Source organism: Brienomyrus brachyistius, chromosome 17 (assembly GCF_023856365.1).
Source record: "Brienomyrus brachyistius isolate T26 chromosome 17, BBRACH_0.4, whole genome shotgun sequence".
Classification (NCBI taxonomy): Eukaryota; Metazoa; Chordata; class Actinopteri; order Osteoglossiformes; family Mormyridae; genus Brienomyrus; species Brienomyrus brachyistius.
In genome coordinates this window covers 20613371-20640208 of record NC_064549.1, presented here as the reverse complement: position 1 = coordinate 20640208, position 26838 = coordinate 20613371, and the positions used below count along the sequence as shown (strand labels likewise).

At 41.7% G+C, this 26838-nt stretch overlaps 1 long non-coding RNA gene across 1 annotated transcript in view; it reads right to left on the bottom strand.

The window, feature by feature from the left end:
* Positions 1–24693: 24693 nt before the first annotated feature.
* LOC125711338 (uncharacterized) overlaps positions 24694–26838 on the bottom strand; it is a 40292-nt gene continuing 38147 nt past the window's right edge. Inside the window, exon 3 of the long non-coding RNA XR_007382998.1 lies at positions 24694–24766. This is a non-coding gene — a long non-coding RNA (uncharacterized LOC125711338). The remainder of the gene's footprint in view (positions 24767–26838) is intronic.

The window sequence follows — 26838 nt, the reverse complement described above, 5'->3', positions numbered from 1 at the left end:
ACTACATCTGTTTGTTTATATTCATATTGTTCCATGAAGTTTGATCACTTCCCGATTATAGTCTGTGGTGGTAGCATGTTGACCGACTGATTTTAGAATTGACTGCAGTCTTCTTTGTGTCCACTATGTGGCAGCAGTATAAAGGAAATATCTTATTCTGTCACAGCTGCTGGTGTGTGTAAAAATTCACATACTCTGATAACAAGTAATTCTGCCTCCAACTGTTTGTCAGGGACCTGGGCAGGAATGAATTACATGCCGACTGTACATACAACAGAGATAGGCTCCTGGGAGAACTTTGCCAGAAGTTGAAACACGACTTTAAGAATGACACTGATACAGAGTACTCAGCTGTTTGGTTGAAACTAAATCTTGGTCTGGATTTTTACATTCTGGACCTGAACTACCCACTGCTGCACTGACCCCCACCTTCTTCTTTTTTTTCCCTTTGTCCTGTCCGGCAGCTTTAGCAGAATCATGGTCTGAATGCACTGCTGTGACAAACATGTTTGCTTTACCATGAGGGGTTCTATAAACTCTGTATAGGCCTCTCATGTTGATCGATTTCATTTTTTAAATTTAAAAAATTTATTTATTTTATTTTTAGGCGGCATGGTGATGCAGTGGGTGAGCTGGCCGAAGAGGATGGACAGATTAGGAGGGAAAAAAAGAAGGAAAAAGAAGAAAGGAGCAAGTGAGATGAAATGAAAGTTTTTAGCGGGTGTCTCTAACTTTGCTCTGCCATTGCATGCACACCACTTCCAGGGCCAGCCTTGCTCTCACGCTGATATACTGTCAGATTATGCACATCTTATATGTTGTTTTAACCCTTAGCGTATTAGTAAAGGCTGTTTTGTACTTACTTGATGTGATGGTCCACTTTACTGTGGCCTTGAGCCACATTAGAAATTTATTTCTGATATATTTAACTTAATCCTCATTTTTCTTTTGCCCATGAGCACGAAACAGCTAAATAATTAGCATGATGCAGAAGTTATTCTCAGACAGGCACTTAATCTAAAAAGCAGAAATGTCATCATACACGATGTGAGGGTGAGACTGCAGACACACTGTGTGCTGCATACAGAGGGTCTGACCTCAGGCCTTTGTGTCAGTTGTTATTATGTTTGATTTGTGATTCTCACCTGGAGGCCCATCAGCGGATGAAGAGGAGCATCAGAGGAGCCTTATGTGTGTCTCACTGACCTCAGATCTGCGCAGACTGGCACTTACTTCCTGATTCTCCATAACTTTGCTGTTTCTCTGTCTTTATCTGTTACTCAGGAGTCCTGAAGTCCAATGAAAAATCCGCTTTCTCCTGTCTATTTGGCTGATACAAGTTCTGCTCACTTCTGCTTGGGTTGCATGGATCACCAGCCACTTGTCACCAACTAACAGACCACAGCCTACCTGACCAATGTCATAACTGGTGCACCTAGGTATAAAATTTAGTCTCACTGTCTCCAAAAAAGGTCACTGTCTGGAACCCCATGGAACCACATTTTTGAATCCTTAGACAAGAGCAAACTGAGCAGCTGCATCACGGTCTGAATTGGGAACTGCCTCGCCTCAGATCATAAGACCAGCGGATAGTGAGGATAGCTGAGAAGATTATTAGAGTCTCTCTCCCCTCCATCATGGACATTCACATCACACGCTCCATCCGCAAAGCCACCAACATTGTGGATGACCGCACCCACCCCTCACATAATCTTTTCACTCTGGCATCTGGAAAAGCATTCAGGCCTCCACAACCAGACTCAGAAACATGGCGCCTGACTACTGAACTCTCAGGGACTGATCTGATACCACACACAACACACACACACATACAGCTGTGTAATCATATCTTCGTGGGGACTCTCCATTCATTTCTATGGGGAAAACTGTAATCCCAACATGACAACTTTAACCCCTACCAACCCCTAACCTTAACCATATGTAACCAAACCAAATACAAGACTTTTGGCATTTTTAGTTTTTTGACTGTATTTACAGATCTTTGTGAGTACCTGAAAATGCCCCCCAAAACATCAAAATAACGGGGTTTTTGTCACATTGTGGGGGACATTTGGTCCCCACAATGTAATATACACCTAATCCACACACACACACACACACACAGATTAGGTATTTGAATCTTTGTGGGGATTCTCCATTCATTTGTATGGGCGTAACCCCAATCCTAACTATGGCAACCTTAAACATTGCAGTAGTTACCAAGCAGTAACAGTAAGCAACCAAACAAAATGCAAGACTTTTTGAATTATTCATTTGACTGCATTCACAGAATTTAATAAAATTCAGTATCTTACTTTCGGGACCGAAAACATGTCCCTACAAAGTCAAAATAACATGTTTTTATAGCACTATGTACATAACCACCCACCCAAACGCGCGCACACACACACACAAACAGGCCTACCTACAGTATACCCTCCATAGATTCCTGAATGAAATATCTGTAAAGCAGTTATTATGGCATGGCGTTTGGTTTGAACATGCAGTTTTTAAGAATATTGCGCTAATTCTAAACGAAAGACTGCACTAATTCTAAAATGGCTATATAAGAACTTTATTTACCATTAAATAAATTATAAATCAAACCAAAATTTAGTCTCTCAAAAAACTTGTATATGACATATCTTTGTTCACATTATGAGAAATTAAAAACACCAGGACACAGAATGTGAATAACAAGAACTATAGTGTTCTTTCTCAAAAGCGGACCTACCAACGTGGCTAAAATGCAAATTGCGTTCACCAGCTATGGAAAAAAACAGCGGGGCACCCCAAACATCGCGGTATTACGCATTACCGTAATACTGCATAGCAAAGACATAATGTCATAAAAAAATTACAGTCAGTATTTATAGACAGAACTGCGTGGTTTCCCATTGACAAGTAGATACATGGTTTACGGGCTTGAAGGCGGTTAGATCAACAAATCCAATCACGCTCAGCCAAAACAAGCACGAGCTAAACATACTACTATTGATTGGTTCACCTTCAAATTCGTCCCGCCCTGACAATTAATTCTCGTTTTCATTCGTTGAAAATGGCGTCAGTACATATCTTCATCCTTTCGACCAATGAAAAATTTCGCTGGTTTCCATAGAAACAAAATCAGTGCAGTTTGAACATAAACTTTCTGACAGAGCGATGGCGCAGCGGTGAGAAGCATCTCTTCGTATGTTTCTTGCTATTTCTTCAGATTATGTTTTGTTAGCATAGTTAATTATATATTTCATTGTATGTCGTGATATAGTTCATGCAAATATTGCCGCAAAATATAATTGAAATATATTTAAAATTAGTAGCTTAAACTGTAGATGCTGTGGCCATTTTTCGTAATGTGATTGTTTATATTTAAATTGTAAGAGAAAATAATTGTGTTAAACTTAAAAACAATAAGCCTTATGGTTGATTTGATTGGTTTTACTCATCCGGTCTGTCGTAATGCGTTTCATCTGAAGATGTTATTCTGAAAAGAGCCCCTATACGTTTACTTTTTAAATGTCCCATGTTGTTGAAGTAAGATTAACCGTTTGCTGGGTTCATTACCATGGCGATGTTATAACGTACCGAAGCAGCGTCCTGATTTCGCCAGCGTTACTGTATAGGTTGTGAAACAGTTTTAGCAATTTGGCCGCTTCTATCGGAGTAGCCTCGATGCCACGAGCAGCCAATGAAGGCTCCATCCCTTTCCATAGGCATTCTTGGTGAATAGCATTTAGCAAATGTCTGGAGTACGTTGAAAATACACAGTGTCTAGTTTGGCTTTGAGAGTATCACAGACGGCTAGTTAATTATGTTAACCAGAATGAAAATTCCGAAAGCTGTTTCCTGGACCAACGACCAGCACTGGGGAGCCTGGGACCTGTGGGACGAGGTGATCGACTGGGGAGAGAGGAAAGGTTTGGAGGAGTGCTCACCAGCGACACCCCCCACTGTCCAGGCTGGGGAGGTTATGGGGGGACTGGGAGGTGTGACGGACTGGTGTAAGGGAGGGGAGGGTGTGAGAGTGATAGGCAATGCTGGCATTGTTTCTGAGACTCTTCAGAGAGGAAACTGGCGGTGTAGAGATAGATGTGGGTCTGGTATAGATAGAAGATGTAGAAGTGGTGGAAAATTAATATTAAAGTTGAGCTTGTCGAGCTCTTGACACAGAGAAGAGCCAAAATACAAGGAAGATGAAGCTGTGGTTCTTCTGCTGCTGTTTGGGGAACATTAAATGTTTGAAACAGTATCAAAGATAATGAATTAAGTGTGCAAAATTTTGAGATGTATAGTGGAATGTTTATTAACAATTGTTAATGTGGCGCCCCTGAACCCCCTCGGTTGGCCGCCCCTGCCGGTTGTGTGGGGTCGGGGATGAGGACTAATCGGGGCCAGTCGGGGATCTGGCCCCGGTGCCGGGGGGGGCCCACTCCTGCACGCCCTTATTGCTCCCCTGGGCCGGACACCACATTTCATACAACACTAGAGCTTTGAGGGGCAGTGGGGAGGTTTTACTTGCACATTAGACACCACATGACACTAGGGCTGAGGAGGTGGGTATAGGCAGGTGGGGTTCTGCCGTCTGCCAGCGGTGGGGTGCCCGTGCCTCGACTGTTCACCTGCTTTTTGCACTTTAGTTATATACACAGTCCATGCTACATTAGGGCCTTGGGGTGCAGGGAGGGGGATGGGGGACTCTGCCATCTGCCAGTGGTGGGGCCCTCATACTCGAACTGCACCCACTAATTTTAATGCATTGTAGACATAAACACACAACTCTCTCACACTTGTACATGCACACTTCACATTAACATGGGACGGGGAATCAGTGGGGGCTGAGGGGTCCCCCCTAACTCTCTGTCTCTGGCCCTGCGCGTGTGGGGTGGCCCGGCAGGTAGAAGACGGCCCTGGCCGGTGTGGGCCGTCTCCTCTTGTGGGCTGCGGGCTGGGTGGTCCTTGGCTCTGCTGCGCCGTGGTGGGGCCCTGGCAGGCGGTCCGGGGTATCTAGGGATGCTCTGAGCCCTTCTAGGCGAATTGTAGGGTTCGGTCTGGGCTGGGCGGGGGGGAAGCAGCAGTCATTCTCAGGATCTCCTACATCACAGATCACCTAATAAACACAGGACCTGTCGACGACTGGAGAAAAGGAGAAACGCTGAAGCACACTGGGCATTTTGGAAGCATTTCATCATAATAAATTACCTTTGCCTTTACAGTTTCTGTGTACAGTTTCATTATAGTAAATTGCACTTAGTTGTGATTACTCAGTTACAAAGACAATGGGTCACTCTATAATGGGTGATGGTATGCTTTTAGCTGTGCTTCCACAGGTTGTATCTGCCTTAGTAAATGACTAAATGTCTTTTTCACAAGTGATTTTGATTATGTTTGTAGAATTAAATTAAAGGTAAACCTGTACATTGGTTAAAATAACATCTGACTGCTACAATAATACATCATACAGCGTCTTTTGTACTAATGTGCTACCTTGAGACATTCAGGTTGTATAATGAACAATTTTAATAAGAATTGTGTTAAGTAATTAACTTTCAAAATCTATCAATACCATGCAAAAGTGTAAAGTCAAATTTATGAGATACTTATTACAATAAACAGAAGTAGTCTGTACCCATTTAAAGAGGCTTTACATCGTACAGCTTCTTATACTGGTCTGGTTGGTGGGTATAAAGGATCAATTAGAAATCTTCCTCCTCCAAATGTATCATATCATTTCATGAGTTTTGGTAGAGTGGGGGTAGCAGGATAATAATAGGATTTACTGGTTATTTTTGATACGGTAAAATCGCAAGACGCAGAAAAATAAAAATTTGTGTATGGTCAGAATTATCAGTGGTAGGAGATTTTGTCCCTACTACCATCTGGGAAAAGAACATTCTGGTGCTTATCTGTGAAGAAGCAATTTCAGGAGATATAAATCCTTGCAAAAAGTAGTCTCCCACTCTATAAATAGGGTGCAATTTGCTTTTTCACGCAGTGGAAATGGAAATGTTTTTTTAATGTTGATGACGACTGTAACTGGTCAAAAGGTGGCGCCAAAGATCCCCAGTAATGCATCGCCCATTAATGTACAGATATCCCCCTGCCTCACCATGCATGACTCCTCCAATGGTGCTGATGTTTAACAGTACATTCATCCTAACTATACAATTTGATATCTGGTATCGTCCTGTCAGTTTTAACCCATTTCTAAGTCCCGTATGGTTTAGGTAGCTTTTTTTCCAAAATGATGACCATGAAATTCAGCACATATAACAAATATTGAACTATAGGCATTAATTGAAATGCTCTCTCTCACAGACACACACATATTAGATGTCTATGTCTTTGAAATTGTTTAATACGAATTAATCTGTTTTATAATGTTCACACAAAAAAGCTTTTGTGTTCACATTTTACAACCCCAAATCAGAAAAAGTTGGGATGGTATGTAAAATGAAAATCAAACTGAAAACAGCACTTTGTTAAATTATCTTTGACCTGTATTACATTGAAAACAATACAACAGCACATTATTTAATGTGTTCCTCGTGAATTTCATTGTTCTTTTTCAAACACGTATTCCAATTTTGGTTCTTAGAACACATTTCAAAAAAAGTTGGGACAGTAAAGCATTTAGTACTTTGTAATGTCGCCATTCCTTTTCACAACACTTAAAAGACATTTAGGGACTGAAGACACCAAGTGATGTAGTGTTTCAGGTGTAATTTTGTCCCATTCTTCCTGCAAACAAGTCTTAAAGCGGACAACAGTACGGGGTCTTCGTTGTCACATATTGCGCTTCAAAATGAACCACACATTCTCTATTGGAGACAGGTCGGGACTGCAGGCAGTCAAGTACCCATACCCTCTTCCTCCACAGCCAGGACTTTGTAATGTGTGCAGAATGTGGTTTCGCATTGTTTGTTGAAAAATGCATGGGCGTCCCTGGAAAAAATGTCTTCTTGAAGGTAACATATTGTGCTCCAAAATCTCTATGTACTTTTCAGCATTAATGGTGCCATCACAGAACTGCAAGTTACCTTTGCCAAGGGCACTGACACAACCCCATACCATGACAGACCCTGGCTTTTGGACTTATTGCTGGTAACAGTCTGGGTGATCCTTTTCTTCTTTGGTCTGGAGCACACGGCATCCATTTCTCACAAAAAATACCTGAATGATTCATCTGACCACAGTACACGTTTTCACTGTGTGATGGTCCAACTCAGATGCGTTCTGAGCCCAGAGAAGCCGACGGCGCTTCTGGACACTGTTAAGATGGGGCTTGCTTTTGGCACAGTACAGTTTTAACTGGCATTTCTGGATGTAACTACGTATTGTGGTACTTGACAAAGGTTTGCCAAAGTAGTCATATGTGGTCATATCGCTTATAGATGAATGACGATTCTTGATGCAGTGGGATGCTGAGGGATCGGAGATCACGGTAGTTCAACTTAGGCTTGCTTCCTTGTCCTTTACGCACTGAAATTGCTTCAGATTCCTTCAATCTTTTAATTATGGTGTGCACTGATGAAAGTGAAATATCCAAATCTCTTCCTGTCGTTCTTTGAGGAACATTGTTTTTAAACATTTCAATAATTTTCTCACGTATTTGTGCTGCTTTTGTACCAAATCATAATTACAATCACCTGTTGACATCACTTGTTTCAAATCACATCATTATTTAACCAATTTACCTCACTACTGGCCCTAAATCGCTCCTGTCCCAACTTTTTTGGAAATGTGTTGCAAGAACCAAAATTGGAATACGTGTTTATTTTGAGGAAAACAATGAAATTCATGAGGAACACATTAAATAATGTGATGGGGGTAACACAATAAATTCAAGATTTTTATTTGTCGTACAAATGTAGTGGTACACTGGCAGCGAAATGAAATTGTCGTTACTCCAGTCGGTGTAATAAACACACTAGTAAAAGGACATCAAAATTAAACAACGTGAATTAACTGAAACTACAGAAAGATAATAAGAAAATATAACAATAAAAGGTATATAAAAAGTAAAGATGAAAATGTATAAAAAATATGTAGAAATGTTTAAAGTACAGATTGTAGTTATAGCATATTTTAGCTTTTAATCTGTGATGTTAATGATCCTACTGGCCTGGGGGTAGAAGCTTCTCCTCGGCTTCTCAGTCCCGGCCATGAGGCCCCGGGGACTTATGCAGGGCGGCAGTTCTGTCCTGGTGATTCTCTGGGCGCATGGTATCACCCTCAGCGGGACTCGGCGGCCCTCAGAGCTGGAGCTGCCGTACCGAGCAGTTATGCTCCCGGAGAGCACAGATCCCACATTCCCGCTGTAGAAAGTTTTTTGAGGCACAGACGAGAGTCTGTATTTCCACAGCTGCCTCACATGATACACTCACTGTCAAGCTTTCAGCACTAAAGTTACAGATTACTGGGTGGCCGAGAGGTCTGTGAAATTTGGAGGGTCAGTAGCTTGCCTGGGAACCCTTAGCATTCAGCGAAAACTGAACAGAGCGGCCTGTAGCAGGGTTGTCTAATTTGTTTAGCTGGCTGGCATAAGATTTTCAGTTTGAAACAAGTATGCACACAGATTTACATGTACGTAACAGTTTTATTACTTTGTAAATAGTTTGCAGGGTTTTCAAAGTACCCCAGTGCTTTTGATATAGCGAATTTTAGGTTTATAATGAAATAATATAGATTTGCCCTAAGATTTAATAAGATTTCTTGCGTGAGCGTGAGAGTCTGAAGGTGTGAGTGTCACACCAGATGGGTGAGAGCTGACAACCCTGGCTCTGTTCAGTAGCCTCAGAAATTCTTACGAACTTTCCAAACACAGCTGATGGAAATCAATGGACGCAAAGGTTCTCAGTGACCATTTTAGCTTGTTTTTAGACTAAAGGCCTATGATGGATCTTTGGAATGTTGCGGAGATACGAATGCTGAGGACAGCATACTTTGTGCTGTGAGTGTTATGTTATCCATGTAAACAAAGAGGAAGTACACAGTCCAACCAGATACTATATTGAAATGCTAACAAGTTTTTAAATATTTTTATTCAAGTGACTTTAAGTCTGGATAATGTTTTTAATGGTTGAAAACGTGTGTATTACTGTATAATTAAATAATTAAACTTCTGAAATGGCCGCTCAGTGCAGGAGGAGGCTGCAAACCTGAAGAGGCACACAACCGTATGGGTGGGGCAAGGGATCAATGGTGTGAGGTAGAGGACCAGGGCAGTGGGATTGCAGTGGCACAAGGGCAACCGTGTGGTCATCATGGGCTCCTCCAATGGCAGCTTCTGGTAAGTCGCTCTGGTAAACCCCGTTAGACTCCAGTGAAGTGAGTGAGGCTGCAGCGCTACACTGGAGGGGACACATGTGGGCTCAGGGGCCCATGTGACTGTAGCAGAGGAAGGGATCTCTAGCTGATGTGGAGGTACAGGCCCAGTGGCAGTAAGGGGTGGGCAGTCAGCTGCAGAGGCTGCGGGGCCAGCGGCCCCACTGTACACATGGACCGCAGGGAATCTCAGCATGTTGTGCCCAAAGTCCAGCACACATGCCGTGCTCCGGGGGAAATTCAGGCCCAGGATGGAGGGATCGAGCATGTCAGCCATCCACATAGTTACTATTCACAACTAAACCCCCCATGTCAAAAGGGAACAACCCCGTCCCTCTTAAAGGGGCCAGGTCACCAGTCATTGTTCTCACCTGCACCAATGTCAGTTCTAGACAGTGTCTGGTCTCACCAGGGTTGCAGTGGAACCTGTATGGACTAGGGCAGTACATGCGACTCACATCACTATGGTGGGAATGTGACAGAAGTTGCCTCTGTGAGTCCAATCCGTAGTCACCACCTCTGCAGCAGGTGGCAGCAGGGCCACCTCCCCGGTGTCACCAAGGAAGTTCCGGAAATTAACCTTGTTGGCCCACATCTTCCCGGCTATGCGTGCCCTTGGCGGAACCCTGGGTGGCGGTGAACTTGGGACACTGTCTGAGGATTGAGGGGTGGGGGGGGGTGCTGCTGCCTGTCAGCCTACAGGCAGTCTGCATCCAGGAAGTAAACCTGAGGGCCTGGGTCCTCCAAGCCCTTTGGCGTTTACAGCTTGGTTGATTTCTCCCGCCTCGTTCCCCGCCACCTCGCTGCCCACAATTTCTCTCTCCAAAGCCAGTTCCAGGGCCTCGTCTAGGGACGCAGAGGGGTTGACTGTGTCTGAATGTGAGCTATCTGGGGTTAAGTGTCTAGATAAACTGATCCCTGGCCAGTTCACTCTGTACTGATAGAGCCATGTGAGCACAGACACGCCTACACAACCCCTTGATATCATTAAGCAGGATGCAGAGAGACTCATTTGACTCAATCCCTGCACCTATTGTTTAACTGAGAGGGCAGAAGTCCTCACACTGCCCACAGCGATTCTGCAGGGCACTGACCAGTGTCTCATCCAGGGGCTCAAGCAACCAGCAGTGTACACCTCAGAAAAACATGTGTGACAACCCTGAGGACCTGCTTGCATACCACAATGGTATCCCATCTCCCCTTGCTCTTTGAAGGGGTACCACCCATCCAGTATAGTTATCACTGGGCTATCACAATGTCATCACAATACTAAAGACTGAAACAAAGCCGTGAGGTCAGACCCTCTGTATACAGCACACAGTCTCACCCTCACATCCTGTATGACCACATTTCTGCTGTTCACATGGCATTTCTCCAGCTTCCATTGCCCTGCAATGGACTGACGAGCTGTTGAAGGTCTACCTCACTTTACACTTTGCCCATGTCTTGTGTGTATACCCTGTCCGATCCTAACGTGTATTTAGTGTGTGTAAATCTCTCACTGCATCTGCATTTCGCAGTTCAGCTTCTGACAACATTGTGTTTCCCATCTGTGTATTTGGGTTCGGTGCTTGTTGGGTGCCTGTCGTGGTCCTTCTATTTACAATTGTACGCAGGGCATGCTGGGATATGCGCCCCGCCGGTGTTACACTAGTATAAAAAAAGGAATCTGGTCGAGTTTGTTCATTGACCAAATTTTGTTTTTGCGAACCAAATTGTTTGTAGGCCAAAGCATTTGTGAACTGCAAGCACTACTGTACTAATGATAAATTGGTATGAAAAAATGGAGACAATTTCTGAGACACCAGAGCGATCCGTGTACTGTAATATTTATCTTATCAATAACACAGTAAAAATACACATTAGCGCCAATTCATCTTCTTTATTCATCATGAATATTTTAATTCATTAATGCAGGAGTCTGTGATAAATCGCTATCAGCATTTGGTTTATAACGGCCAATTAATGATAACTAAAAAGAAACAGAGAGACTAAAGACACAACTTTCAACCATGATATGAGTGCTGTTGCTGCATAATTTGTCCACCAGGGGTCACAGCGCAACCCCCATCTCGGCAAGATGGATGACTTGAAATATGTTTCTATATCAAGTTGAATTATTTTTATTTCTATAGCACATTTAAAAACAATCTATGTTGTGCCAAAGTGCTGTAGGTCAAAATAATATAAATATATAGTAAAAGTAGAGACATTGGCCAATGTTACACAATGTTACACAAAAAATAATCAGAATCAGACTGTGGTTTATTGCCAAGTAGGTTGACCCTACAAGGAATTCTTTTTGGTATAATGGTGCTCCATGGAAAAACAAGACTAAGCAACAACCAAGTTCAAAAAACAGTGCAAAAGTTATACAATAATCTAGTAATAAATATAAAATCACTATAAATGTTAAATACATGATGTGCAAAGCAGAATAGTCAGATTAAATAGATAAATAAAATGTGTTCCTGTGTGTGCAGGGTCAGTACAGAGATGCATCTAATAAGAAGCGGGGTAAGGCTGAATTAGCTCCGAGACGGACTGGGGACCTATGCCATGTATCGCCTTAGAAAGAAATAAGAAATCTTTAAACTGTATTCTCAGAAATTCTCAAAACTTAACAGGTAGCCAATGCAATGTAGCCAACACAGGGGAAATTTGGTGTCTAATTTTTGTTGAGAGCCTGGTAGCACCGTTTTGAACAAGGTGTAGTCAGAATAAAGATGCTTCTGGTAAACCTGGGTACAGAGAACGGCAGTAACCCAATCAGGATAAAAGCAGGAGTAACTCTCCAGGTCTTTGGCTGAAAGGTGTGGTTTAAGCCAGGCTATTGAACTCAGCTGACAGAAACACCCCTTCACAACAGCATTTATTTGTTTATCAAACTCAGTGATAAATCAAAGATGACACCAAGATTTTTAGTATGTGACTGGAAGTTTTCTGAATGAGGCCCTAATTGTTCTCTGAGATCATGAACAGTGACCAAAACTCATTACCTCTGTCTTGTTTTCATTAATCTGGACGAAAGTCATTGCTGTCCTGTTCTTAATATCCTCCAGACAGTTAGAAAGGGCCACCAGAGAGCAGCAGTCACCAGGTTTTAATGGCAGATAGAGCTGCGTATCACCAGCATAGCAATGATATTTTACATAATAACGTTCACAAATAGAGCCCAAAGGAAGCATGTATAGAGGGAATATGAGAGGGCCTGTATCACAGGACTGGATATGTTTACAAATAAGGCCATAGTACTGAAGGGGTGTGGCCATCCCACACAGTGACAAGCCCATTCATTCACCTCATCTAGGCCTTTTTTTTCCAACAATATCTTTATTAAAATTTTAAAAAATACAGAAATTACAGAAGTTTGAGTGCTTCCACATCGAAAGGAGCATCCAAGGCAACTAAATTATTGTATAACAATCAATCAACCTTCCTTGCAAATCAGACATTTAAAAGATGATAGAAAAATATTTAGGTGGAAGTACAAAATATGACCTGTAAATAATAACTTAATCAAATAAAAGAAAAACACAAAGCCCAAAAAACCCCCCAAAAAACATAATAAATAAATAAATAAATAAATAAATAAATAAAAAACCCCAACAACAAATAAGTTTCTCTATTTTCCAAGGGTTGCTCAACTCCACCTCAATTGTACTGTTCTGTATTGTTCAAAATTACAAACTCAAATTTATTTAGTTTAGGAAGCTGCAGAGGGCCGACATCAATTACATCTTATCTGCCTCATTCACAATACTACTAAGATCCACATTTTCCATATATTGCATAAAGGGACCCCAAATGTTTTGAAAAAGTGACAGTTTTCCCTTGACAATGTAAGTAATTTTCTCCATAGGTAAAGTTGTGGACAGTTCCTTTATCCAGTTAATGAGTTTTGGTTTACTGGTCTTCCTCCATGAGAGTGCTATGACTCTTTTTGCTAACAGTAGACATAAGTCCATGGCGGTAATTATCTTTCTAGACATAAGATGTCCATCAGGATATAAACCTAAAATAAATAGTTTAGGGTCAAGATCTAATTGTATACCCAATATAGTATCCAGAGCTTGTTTGATCTCTTTCCAAAACAATTGTACTTTATTGCATTCCCAGATACAGTGGAAGAATGTCCCTTTCTCCTCTCCACACCTGAAACACAAGTCTGGGCTATCACCATTATACTTATTAAGCTTTTCTGGAGTCACATATGTCCTCATTAGCCAATTATATTGCAGTACTTTAAGACGGGTACTGGTAGTTTGTGTTTGTGCTTCAGCACATGCCTCCTCCCAGTCTTCGGAGGATAAGTCCTCCTGTAAGTCTTCCCTCCAGGCATTAAGTTTCCCTAAAGAAGATTCAGGGGAACCCTCTACTAATATATTATATAGTTTGGAGATTATTCCCTTTCCAAAGCAATCTTTTTTCATTTCTGTTTCCAATGTGGATAACGGAGGGATTGACAAGCATTGATTTTGAGATAATCTAATAAAGTTTCTCATTTGTAGATATTTAAATCGATGTTTGCATGGAATATCATACTTGGCAATCAACTCCTCAAATGACATCAAAGTCTCATCCTCTGATCCCATGAGGTCCCCTATTGTCTTTAAACCTTTGTCAGCCCACTTCCTAAAACCAGGGTCTGCTCTGCCTGGAGGGAAAAAATGATTACCCCATATTGGGCTGAAGCGTGCGAGAGAGGTGGATTCACCCAGATATTTCTTAACCTGATACCAGATTATAATCATATTTCTGACTATAGGATTTTTTGTCTTTTTTTTCAACATTTTGACTTTTGCTGAATATAGGTATTGGGGAAGGGGAAGAGGTACCGAGCAGTTTTCAATATTCATCCAAGGCGGGAGGGATTTATCTGTAAAATAATACATCATAGTCCCCAATTGAGCTGCCCAATAGTACCAAAGTGGATTGGGACATTTGAGGCCTCCTCTTTCATACGGTAAGTACAAGAGTGATAAACGCAGCCTCGGTCGTCTATTATTCCACAAAAAACGTACAAAAATTGTTTTCAGGTGTGAGAATAAATTAGCAGGAGGTGACAATGGAATGTTCTGGAACAAGTACAGAAGTTTGGGCATTATGTTTAGTTTAAGAACATTAATTCTTGCTATAAGTGACAAGGGCAAGGGTTTCCATCTATCTACAGATGAGATGATGGAATTTATCATAGGGGTGTAGTTAGCTCCAACAATGTCTCTCAAACATGGCACTATCCTAATCCCGAGATAGGTAAAACAGTCTACCATTTTGAATTGGAAAGAATTTCCGGCACTTCTTCTCTCTTCTGAGTTAAGTATCATTAATGAAGATTTTTCTTTGTTCACTTTATATCCTGATATCCGTCCAAATGTGTGTAATAAATCCAACAAGGCTGGGATAGAATCTTTCAGTTTTTCCAAAAAAAGGATGACATCATCTGCAAATAAAGCAATTCTATGTTCCTGTTGATTTACTGATAAACCAGTTATGTTTTTATGAGACCGCACCGCAATGGCAAACGGTTCAATTGCTAAAATAAACAATAAGGGGGACAAAGGGCACCCTTGCCTACATCCCCGTTTAATTTCAAATGGTTTAGATATAATTCCATTTGTCAGTATTTCAGCATATGGTTCATTATATAGAAGTCTAATCCACCGACAGAAATTATCCCCACAGCCAAATCTTTTTAATATTTCAAATAAGTAGGGCCACTCAACTCTATCAAAGGCCTTTTTGGCATCCAGTGATAGTAAAGCATTGTCTGTTTTTCCTTCCTGATTATGAAGAATATCCAACACTCGTCTCACATTATGAAATCCCTGTCTACCTGCAATAAACCCATTCTGGTCACAGGGAATTAGATCAGGTAAGAATCTCTCCAGTCTTCGAGCCAAAATTTTACAAAGTATCTTTAAATCCACATTAAGAAGACTTATTGGTCTTAGGTTTCCACATTTATTGCACGGTTTACCTGGTTTGGGTAGTAAAGTTATCAGAGCTCCTCTTAATGAAGCCGGAAGGATTCCCTTCTCAAATGAATCCGCGAACATGTCAAAAAGAGGGGACAGCAATTTAGTTTTAAATTTCCTATAAATTTCTGTCGGCAGCCCATCTGGGCCTGGGGTTTTACCTGTTTTCAAATGATCTATTGCTATAGATATTTCCTCCTTTGTTATAGGTGTATTAAGGTCTGCACTTATTAGTTCTGAAATGCTAGGTATCTGAAGGGTATCTAAGAAGAGATTTTGCTCTTGTCCCATATGTGTTATGTCTGAGCTGTATAGTTTTTCATAAAAAAAACTTAAAAGTTTCATTAATTCCTAGAGGGTCAACAATGATCTGTCCATCACTGTTTACAACTGAAGTAATGTTTTTCTCATTTTGTAATTGTCGGAGGCGCCAGGCTAATAATTTCCCGGGCTTTTCCCCTTGGTCATAGAATGATTGTTTAAGACGCAAAAGATGTGAGGCTGCTTTAGAAGCAGAAAGTTCGTTATACTGTGTTCTTAGTAATAAAAGCTTTTGATGGACTCTTGGACAAAAGGTTTGAAAGTATTCTCCCTCAAGCAGCTCAATCTCCGCCTCCAACTTTTTTGTTTTCTTATAAGTTTGGTTTGCTCTATAACTTGTAAAACTAATAATCTGACCTCTTACGTAGGCCTTAAATGCTTCCCACCTTGTGCAGGGTGACGTTTAATCCGTATTAGTTTCAAAATAAATATTTATTTGATTGTCTATTTTTGTTTAAATCTCCATCTAGGGGGATCTCTTTTTAGTCTTAAATCTTCATATATTAATGAGTTTGGCGAATGGTCAGATATTAAAATGCTATCGTAGTGACAATCCTTTATTTTGTACCTCATATTGCCAGAAACTAAAAAAAAAAAAAAAAAAAAAGTGTATTTGAGTAGCAGGAGTATTTTAAGACCTTGGGGTTCATATCCCTCCAAATATCCCTCAGATCAAGTTCTTTCATAAAATGTTGAATAGTTTGTCTACTTTTAGGATGCGAGAAATCAATACCTGAGCTCCTATCCAATTCTGGATTCAATGTACAATTAAAATCCCCTCCTATAATAAAGCTACCAGACAGAGATGATGCTGTCAAAAAAAGATTATGAAAAAACTTTGGGTCGTCAATGTTTGGAGCATAGATATTTATCAGGATTATTTTTTCCGTAATAAGTGTGCCCTGTAAAGTAATATATCTCCCCGCCTTGTCTTTAATAACCCTTGTCACATGGAATGGTATAGATTTGTGGATCAAAATCATAACACCTCTTGCCTGAGAGGTGAAGGGTGCAGAATATATACTGCCCTGCCACCTCCTCCTAATCTTCGCCTCTTGACTAGACAACAGGTGTGTTTCCTGAAGTAGCATGATATCAGAGTGCATAGATTTCACCCTAGTCATTACTTGTTTTACCTTCTCCAGTTTTTGTAGTCCTCTGCAGTTCCAAGAAGAAATTTTAATTCTTATTCCACCAGACATAACACACAGCACTAAATGAGCTTCCCAACACATTTGAAATATTAAAGGATAGAGAAACAAATAACATCTGAATGTTAAAAACTACACCCACAACAATAAGTATTGAACATACCCCTTTAACTTGAACTTTGGTACCCATTTCCCTCCCCCTATATATACTGGTACCTGTCTAACAGCTAAAGGTTGTTCCACCCAAAAGTGAGGATCAACCGACTATGCCTAAACACCTTTCCCCCCTACCCCACCCCGCTACATAAACAGAAAAACTCGTTATTGGATACATTAAGAAAATTAGGCTACTAATAGTAGCTGTAAGCCTCTGGACCGATAAACAAATATAACAAATTGGCCTTTCTCTTTCACTCTTCTTTTAAAACTTAAAGCTCAGTAATTATTCCTTCATGCCAACACACAGCATGTCAATGATTACATTCTCAACCCAGTCCACTTTCTGACCTCAGAGCCTTCACAAAATTCTCCGCTTCACCTGGCTGGTTAAAGATGCGAGACTTTCCGTTGTATGTCACTATCAGTCGCGCGGGAGGAATCATGCCGTACCGGATCCCCATGGAGCGAAGCTGTTGTCTCACGGCGTTAAACTCTTTCTGTTTTCTGTGTACACCGGTCGCCAGGTCCTCATAAAATCTCACCGGACGGTTCTTGAAAAGAATCTGTCCCTTTGCCCTGGCAGCTCTTATCACGGTCATTTTATCCTTGTAATTTAGGAACTTCATGATCATTGTCCTCGGTGCAGCGGTGTTTGACGTATTCTTCTGGCCGATCCGATGAGCTCTCTCCAGCGTCAGAGCGGTATGTAGCGGTGCCAAGTTCAGAGCCTCCGGCAGCCAGTTTTCCAAGAAGACGCACGCGTCCTCTCCTTCCGCGCCCTCGGGCAGGTTAACAAGTCTCAAGTTAGAACGTCGCGATCTGGCCTCCAGATCCAGCACTTTGTCTTCGAGATCTTTGTTGTTATTTTCAAGAGTCCGTGCCTTTGCTTCCAAGGTGGTGATACTATCTTCTGCTGCAGATATCCGGGCCTCCGCCTCACCGACCCGCTTAGCACACTCATTAACATCCTTCCTCACAGTCTCTATTGCTGACAAAATACCGTCCAGTTTGGAGGAAAAATCCGATTTCAAGTTTGCAATAGCCGCCAGTACTGCGTCTAAGCTTTCGACCATCTTTCCCCTCTCATTTGGCTTGTCAATTTTCTCCTCCATCACCTGACAGGTGTTGGTATTATTCTCGCTATCTTCACCACTAACATTAGCTTCACAGCTAGCCTCGGAGCTCGACTTAGAAGTGAAGTTAGACAATTTCGACTGAGTCGGTCTACTAATGTTTTTACCAAGTTTCTTTTGCGAGCGAGGCATCACTACTGGTCTTGTTCAACGTCCAATAAACGAGTATTATTCAGGATTTTATAGAAACATAGCGGAGCAGAAGTGGGCACGTCTTCTCAGCAAGCCGCCATTACCGGAAACCCTCATCTAGGCCTTTTACTAGGGATTTAAGGTCCTGGTTTTCCTCTCAGACCCTAGAACACACTGCCAGGCTCAGATTCCCGATCCCACATCCTGCTGAAGCCCTTCCCAAGATCAGACACTAGTTTTGTTTTCCTTGTTCTTATAGTAAAATGATGGTCTTTGACTTTTATACATCATCACTGTTCTGTTAATTACACATGACCTAATCTAAGTATTACACAAACCAAGCATAATTACTTAGAGATGTCATGAGATGGAAAATCCTTATTCAGTTAATTATTTTCCCCACAGGTGCTGACAGTGTGTCTACAGTGAAATGGGCCTGTGTACAGAGAGGATGATCTGTAACAATCCCATGTTCCTATGGTGACAGATATAAAACTCATGTGAAATACTGGTGCAGAGGGTATAATGTGAGGTCATGTACTCCCATAGTACACACTGACTCTCCACTGGAGGGTAAAGTGTGAGTCAGAGATGATCCTGACCAGCGAGTCTTCACTGTGACCATCAACAATCTGACAGCTGTAGGAATTATTAGCTCAGGTATATTTTAATATCTCCACCAATATGTTTTGAAATTAATTAACTTTTAATTAATTATTATTTGATGCTGATTAGTAACCAATTGTTATGCCAAATGGTCGGCTCCTCCAAACTCAAATGCGAATCCCAGTGAGTCTGTTAATGTGAGACTTAAATGGGATTCATTAATAACCCGTATCGCTTAATAACTTGGGTTAGTAGGCTCGTCCAGCGAGCTGGGTCACCAGGTAATGTAAACGATCGGTAGCGAAGCTCCCCTCACGGCCAATGAGAGAGAGTCTCGCGATATTTCAGGCGAGTTTGAGGTTTCAGAGCGTAGTAGCCAGATCGCAGAGGCAGGGACTATTGTGAGCACTCAATGACGGAGGCTGAAGTTGTGTAAAAAGACATGCATTTATTCCTACAACTAACATAAGACAGACATTATACCTAACAAACAATAAACATGAAATAACGGAAAAGACACAAACGATGTAATCATGAAAATGCAGTGACCAGATTTAAAATGATTAACCTAAAAAGGGAAAAACTGTTCTGCAAAGCAAGCAGTTTGTAGGAATATAAACCTAAAGGAATATAGCAGGTGAATAGGACAGTTTAGGTTGTTAGAAAGGAAAGGAAGTTGGTTTACTTGGATGCAGGAAAGAGGGAGGTCTTTGCAGTTGGTTGCAGTGGCTGATGAGCTGATGGGTGATGGCTCTCAGGGAGGCGCGGTGTTTGCAGCGGTTGTTGGAGTGGAGTCCCGTACTGGTGCAGAGGGTATAATGTGAAGTCATGTACTCCCATAGTACACACTGACTCTCCACAGGAGGGTAAAGTGTGAGTCAGAGATGATCCTGACCAGCGAGTCTTCACTGTGACCATCAACAATCTGACAGCTGAGGATTCCGATCGGTACTGGTGTGGTGTGAAGTACAGTGGAGCCTCTCTGATCAGGTTAATCTGTCAGTCACTGATGGTAAGATGTCTGTACTGCAGACTGTAGCCAATGAGATGCACAGTATGTAACATGTCACTGAGTCAAAAAGGAAGGACCTTAACACAAACACTGATGGAAAAATGTTTTCATATTTTAAAAATCTGCATTTTAATTTAATTCAACATGATAAACGAGACTTGGAAGAAGTAACAGTGTCAGCTAAATCGGGCGACTTCATGAGGTTAAATATGATAAGCAATATGTTAAAAAATGTCAGGGGTTGGCCAAACATTTACATACAGTATGTATGTTGTAATGGGCTGATATTCACAATCGCTGCGGCGATTGTTTTGGGATTGTTTGTGATTGTTTTTGGGGTGTTTGGAACGTATTTTCCGAGTGTTTGTGTGCTTTAATTGTTTAGTGGGTGGCTGTGTTATTTCTATTTATTGTTCTTATTTTGGTCGGCGTGAGTGCTTGTCTGTCCTGTCTGTTTATTAACAGCGCGATTGTTACGGGCAGTGAGCTGCGTTTTCTGTTCGCGTTTAACTCCGTAAAAAACACCGGCGGGGCGAAATAGCTAATAATATCTAACGTCGGTAACGTTACTCAGCGCCAGAAAAGGACAGTTGCTCCTGAGCTTTGCTCGGTCGCCAGTCGGGGCCGGGAGGACATTTTCCACTTTTTTCCCCGCTCCGGCAGTAGCCTGCTGTGAGGGGGTTTTTGTGGTTTTTCGACCTCCCAAGAGCAATTTCGATTTCGTTTTGTTTTTAGTTCATACTTGGTTCAAGCAGAAGTTCTTTTGGTAAGTAGTAGTAAATTTATCGGATTTAAAATTTTAAATAAAAATAATAATTAAGTTCCGTTTCAACCCAAGTAACTTATTTTAGTGTACTCGGCACTTTATTGCATTTAACGGTACGCTAATTAATCTTTAAAGTTAAATACGCTATATAAATTTACTGGGCTGGGAGTACGGGGTCATAGTGAGTTAGTTAATTATGGGGCCGGCTCAGTGTGGCGTTTGCAACATGTTTGCCCTTCTGGACGTTAGTGTCCAGTCGGACTTCATCTGCGAGCGATGTAAGCTAGTGGACTCGCTCATGGTCAAGGTTCGCGACCTTGAGGAGCAACTGGCTCTCATCCAATGCAACAGTGAGTTAGAGGAGCAAGTTAATACGCCTTTTAGGGAGAAGGTGTGTACGCCACTAGCCGGGAGGGGGGAGAATGAAGAGCAGAGAGGTCGAGAGAGCTGGGTGACCGTAGGTCGTAGACGCAGGAAAGGGCGTACACACGTTGCAGAGGCGGCATCACCTGAGGTGACTGTGTCGAACAGGTTTCAGGTTCTTCCAGCTTTAGAGCCGGAACGGACTGGGGAGGCAGGTGGGCCCTTGGGCACTGAGGAGCCCCCTCCCCCCAGGAAGAGGGAGGTTGTGGTAGTGGGGGATTCCATTATTAGGGGAGTAGACAGTTATGTGTGCACGCGTGATAGAGGGTCCCGTACGGTGTCTTGCCTGCCTGGTGCCCAGGTAGGAGACCTTCCAGATCGTGTGGATAAGCTTTTGGCCCCAGCTGGGGTGGATCCAGTTGTCGTGGTGCATGTTGGCACCAACGACATAGGCAAGGGTAGAAGGGCTGTTCTGCAGGATAAATTTATAGAAGTCGCCAATAAGCTTAGAAGCAGAACGTCCACGGTGGTATTCTCTGAAATACTCCCCGTGCCACGTGCAAGTCAGGCTAAGTTAGCTGAGATAAGGAAATTAAATGCGTGGCTAAAAGGATGGTGTAGGAAAGAGGGGTTTAGGTTTATGGGGCATTGGAGGACCTTCTGGAACAGGTGGGACCTGTTCAAGCCGGATGGGTTGCACCTGAACCAGAGGGGAACCAGTGTATTGGGGAGGCGTATGTGTAGAGTCGTTGAGGAATGTTTAAACTAGGGACTGGGGGGGCAGGGAGGTTAGTTAACTATGTCAGTGGGGGGAAACGGAAAGCCCCAAATAATCATATTGTAAGTGGGCACCGTAATAGGCCTACCCTTTGTTGTCTGTATTTAAACGCCAGAAGTATTAGGAATAAAATTCATGATTTAGAGGCTTTTATCTCATCGGACTCTTATGATATTATAGGAATAACTGAAACGTGGTTGAGTGAAAAGGATGGACAAGAATATAATATGGATGGTTACACGTTGTTCCGTAAGGATCGTATAGGGAAAAAGGGAGGTGGTGTTGCAGTATATGTAAAGGAAAACTTGCAGGCAAGGGAACTTACTGATATAAATAAAACTACGGAAGCAATATGGGTAAAATTAGATGCTAAAAACTCAAATAGCCTAATTGTCGGTGTTTGTTACAGAACACCTAATATAGCTGCTGAGGAAAGCAGATTGTTATACAGTGAGATTAGGACTATGAGCAATAAAAATGATGTGGTAGTTATGGGTGATTTTAATCTACCAGGAATGCAGTGGGACATTGTCACTGGCTCTTCAGAAAATGAACTGGAGATGGTGGAATTAGTACAGGATTGTTTTTTTACTCAGTTTGTTAACACCCCTACCAGGGGAGATGCCATTCTTGATCTTGTTCTCTCTAATAACCAGGACAGGATTGGTAAATTAGATGTTTTAGAACCACTTGACAGTAGCGATCATAACATGGTCAAATTTGAGGTTAAGTTTAGTGTTCGAAGAGCTAAGTCCAAATCAAAAATATATAATGTTAGGAAGGCTGACTTTAAGTGTATGAGATTAAAACTAGAAACTGTGAACTGGATGCAGTTAAATAACAAAACTGTTGAAGAGGCCTGGGAATTTTTTAAAAGCACATTATTGCAAGTGCAAGAGGACTTCATACCTGTTTCCAGCAAGAATAAATCTAGGAAATTGCAACCTAGGTGGTTTACTAGGGATATAAAGCATAAAGTAAGGAGGAAAAGGGCTTTGTTCCAGCAATGGAAATTAACTGATGATGACAGAATTAAGCAGGAATATCTAAGTCTACAGGCTGAGTTAAAAAATGATATTAGACGAGCTAAAAGAAATGTCGAAAGGATGGTTGCATTGGAAGCTAAGGATGACGTTAAAAGTTTCTTCCAGTATTTTAACTCTAAAAGAGCTCTAAAACCTGAAATTACTAATCTGCAGGATAGTAAGGGTCTTATAATAGTAAACGACATTGATATAGCAAATGAGTTCAATGATAGTTTTGCACGGGTATTCACTGTTGAGGACCATAGTAATTTACCAGTTATTACCTATCCAGCATTGTCTATAGCTAATATATATATAACTGAAGCAGATGTTTTGCAAAGCCTAGCTAAGCTCAAAATAAATAAATCACAGGGCCCTGATGGCATCTTACCTATAGTGTTAAAAGAAATGAGGGATATTATTTGCCGACCCTTAACTTTACTGTTTCAAAAATCCTTATCTGAAGGTGTGGTACCTTCTGATTGGAAGCACGCCTTCATAACGCCTATTTTCAAAAAAGGGGATAGAAGTAATTTGTCTAACTATAGGCCAATCAGTCTAACTTGTATAACTGGTAAAGTTATGGAGGCTATAATCAAAGAGAAAATGATAGATTACCTGGACTCCAATAACATTTTGCGGGATAGCCAGCATGGATTTAGAAGAGGTAGATCCTGTTTAACAAATCTGTTGGAGTTTTTTGAGGAAGCTACTCAGGAAGTTGATGATAAGAAGGCCTATGATGTCATCTACTTAGATTTCCAAAAGGCTTTTGATGTTGTCCCCCACAAGAGGCTCCTACTTAAACTCAAAGCGACAGGTATTTTAGGTACCGTAGCGACCTGGATTGATAACTGGTTAACAGATAGGAAACAGCGAGTAGTTATAAGAGGCACAATGTCACAGTGGGCTTGCGTTCATAGTGGGGTACCGCAGGGTTCGATTTTAGGACCACTATTGTTCCTAATTTACATAAATGATATGGATACCAATATATACAGTAAACTGGTGAAATTTGCAGATGACACCAAGGTGGGTGGTGTAGCAGATACTGAATTAGTGGCTCAGCAGCTACAGCGGGATCTTGATTTAATTAGTGACTGGGCCGATACCTGGCAGATGAAATTTAACGTCGATAAATGTAAGGTACTCCATCTAGGGAGCAGAAATATAAAGTACAGGTATTTCATGGGTGTCACTGAAATAAAGGTAGCTGATCATGAGAAAGACCTTGGTGTGTATGTTGATGCTTCCATGTCCCATTCTCGCCAGTGTGGGGAAGCAATAAAAAAGGCCAATAGGATGTTGGGGTATATCTCCAGGTGTGTGGAGTTTAAGTCAAGGGAGGTAATGCTAAGATTATACAATTCCTTGGTGAGACCTCACCTAGAATATTGTGTGCAGGTTTGGTCACCATATCTTAAAAAGGACATTGTGGCCTTAGAAAAGGTGCAGCGTAGGGCCACAAAAATGATTCCTGGTCTTAGAGGAATGTCATACGAGGAACGGTTACTTGAGCTAAATCTGTTCAGTCTCAAGCAAAGGAGATTGAGGGGGGACATGATCCAGGTATATAAGATTCTAACAGGTTTGGATGCTGTTCAACCAAATAGTTACTTCAGCATTAGTTTAAATACACGAACTCGTGGCCATAGGTGGAAATTAGCGGGAGAACATTTCAAGCTGGATTTAAGGAAGCACTTCTTTACGCAGCGTGTAGTCAGAGTATGGAATAGCCTTCCTGATAATGTAGTGCAAGCTGAATCCTTGGGTTCCTTTAAATCAGAGCTAGATAAGATTTTAACGACTCTGAGCTATTAGTTTAGTTCTCCCCAAGCGAGCTTGATGGGCCGAATGGCCTCCTCTCGTTTGTATAGTTCTTATGTTCTTATGTTCTTATGTTCTTATTTCATTGCTGTGGAAATCGTTGAGTGTTTTACCTGTGTGTTGAAGTCCTCCAGGGCTGTCAGTGGACAAACAGGAGGTGACGGGTGTGGATGGAGACAGTGTCAGTGTTACTATGGAAACAACAAAAGACAAAGGATGTGGTGTAAGATTGGGGGCTCCTGTGCATCAGAGAGATCAGTGAGTTTGCATGGGAGGCCTGTCCTGATCAGGAATGACACAGAAAATAAAACCTTCATTGTGACAATGAGTGGGCTGGAGAGGAAGGACACTGGCTGGTATTGGTGGCTGGTTGTGGAATCCTGCAGATTCCAGTTCATATTACTGTTAAACATAAGTAATTGATTTAAATCTGCCTGTGAATTATTTATGCTTGAATATAAATAGATACATACTAATCAACCCAGCAGTTTCACTCACGAAGGGGTTTGTGCTTCTTTGTGGGGATAATCCCCTATTTATCAGCTGTTGTGAAACAGAGTTATTTATTGGGATTATTGTTTCAATGATAGTGGCACGGTGGTCCAGTAGGCGGCGCTGTTGCTTAACGCCTCCATGTTTAGGGGTTTGAATCTGGCTTCTGCTCTGTCTGTGTGGAGTTTGCATGTTCTCCACATGCTGTGTGGGTTTCCTCCAACAATCCAAAAACGCACAGTCAGGCTAATTGGTGTCTTTAATATTGAATGTGTGTCTTCTAGTTTATGATCAGTCTGTAATATGACAAAAATCACAGCATTTTCCACAGACATACAGCCAGTCACTTGTTATGTATACAAATCCAGACAAATCCATGTAGCTTGCAACATAATTCAGGCATTTTTTTATCTTTGTGAGGATGAATTGTTACTAATGGTGTGCAGACTGACTAACATGTCTGTAGGTGGTTTTTCATTGCAGCGTAGACCAGTGTTACAGTTGTACTCTGTAATATCTGTTCCAGTGCTGCATCCATCCATTGTCTGAAACTGCTTGTCTAACTCAGGGTCCCTATGGGCGCAAGGCAGGGAACGTCCCATGACAGGGTGCCAACCCATTGCAGGACACGCTCACACTCCATTCCCTCGCACAAGCACACCTACCGGCAATTTGACAACTCCAATTAGCCTCAGCATGTTTTTGGACTGTGGGGGGAAATCAGAGTCCCTGGAGGAAACCCCACAATGACACAGGGGGAGCATGCAAACTCCATACACACGGAATTCCAGCGAAGACTTGAGTACACGTGCCAGAGGAGTGAGGCGACAGTGCAAACCACTGCACCACCATGCCACGCTGATACAATAGATACATTAAAATATGTTAATAAAATCATTTATCTCACCTGTTCACTATCAGTGCCCTGGGATGTGAACACTAATTCATTGTTCTCCATCTAATCATTTTCTTTGTAGAATATCTTTCATAATTTATATTTCAGTTTCAAGAGTGACCTTTTCTTAGTCTTACTTACTTCAGTCAGAATAGATTCACTGTTTTGTTCTTCAGGTTTAAATGTGATATGTGTGACTGACAGACACACTGGTGTATTATATGTCTCACAGGTGGGAGCAGGTTCTGGATGCTGTACTGAAAGCTGGGACTGGTGTGTTTTACCTGATTTGCACTATCATCACCATTCAGCTGCACTGGACCTCCTGTAGAAAGTGGGAACCAATCAGAGAGAAGCAGAGGGTCTCCCTGGATCAGAGGAAGCTGGCAGAGGAGATGACCTTCGTGGAGTAGAATGAGTCAGACGAGCTGTAAAATAAACGGTTATGCTAACTGCAGTGAGGCCTCTCTCACTCGGCCCTGCTCAGTCTGTACAGTCATAGCATGAGAGTCAGTTAAACACAGAGGGGATGATTATCTGCTGGCAACCTGTACAACCACGTATTGGCCACTTATTCACAAGTGCTTTGCTGCCACCTGCTGGTTAATGTTTAATAATCGTTATCTTGTGAAGGTAAGACTGGTTTTTATTAAATTGTCTCTTGATTCTGAAAAAATATGGTACTATGCAAAAGTCTTGGGCCATCAAAGAAAACGTTTAATGCTATTTAATTGGGTTGTGTATATTTGCTCAGAACAAAAACACAATTATCATAAAAATATATGCAAATTAAAAGTGACACAATAAAAACTAACAAGAATTTCTTCTTTTCTCCATAAAGTTACTGATGCCTTGTTGGATTGCTAGATGAACCAC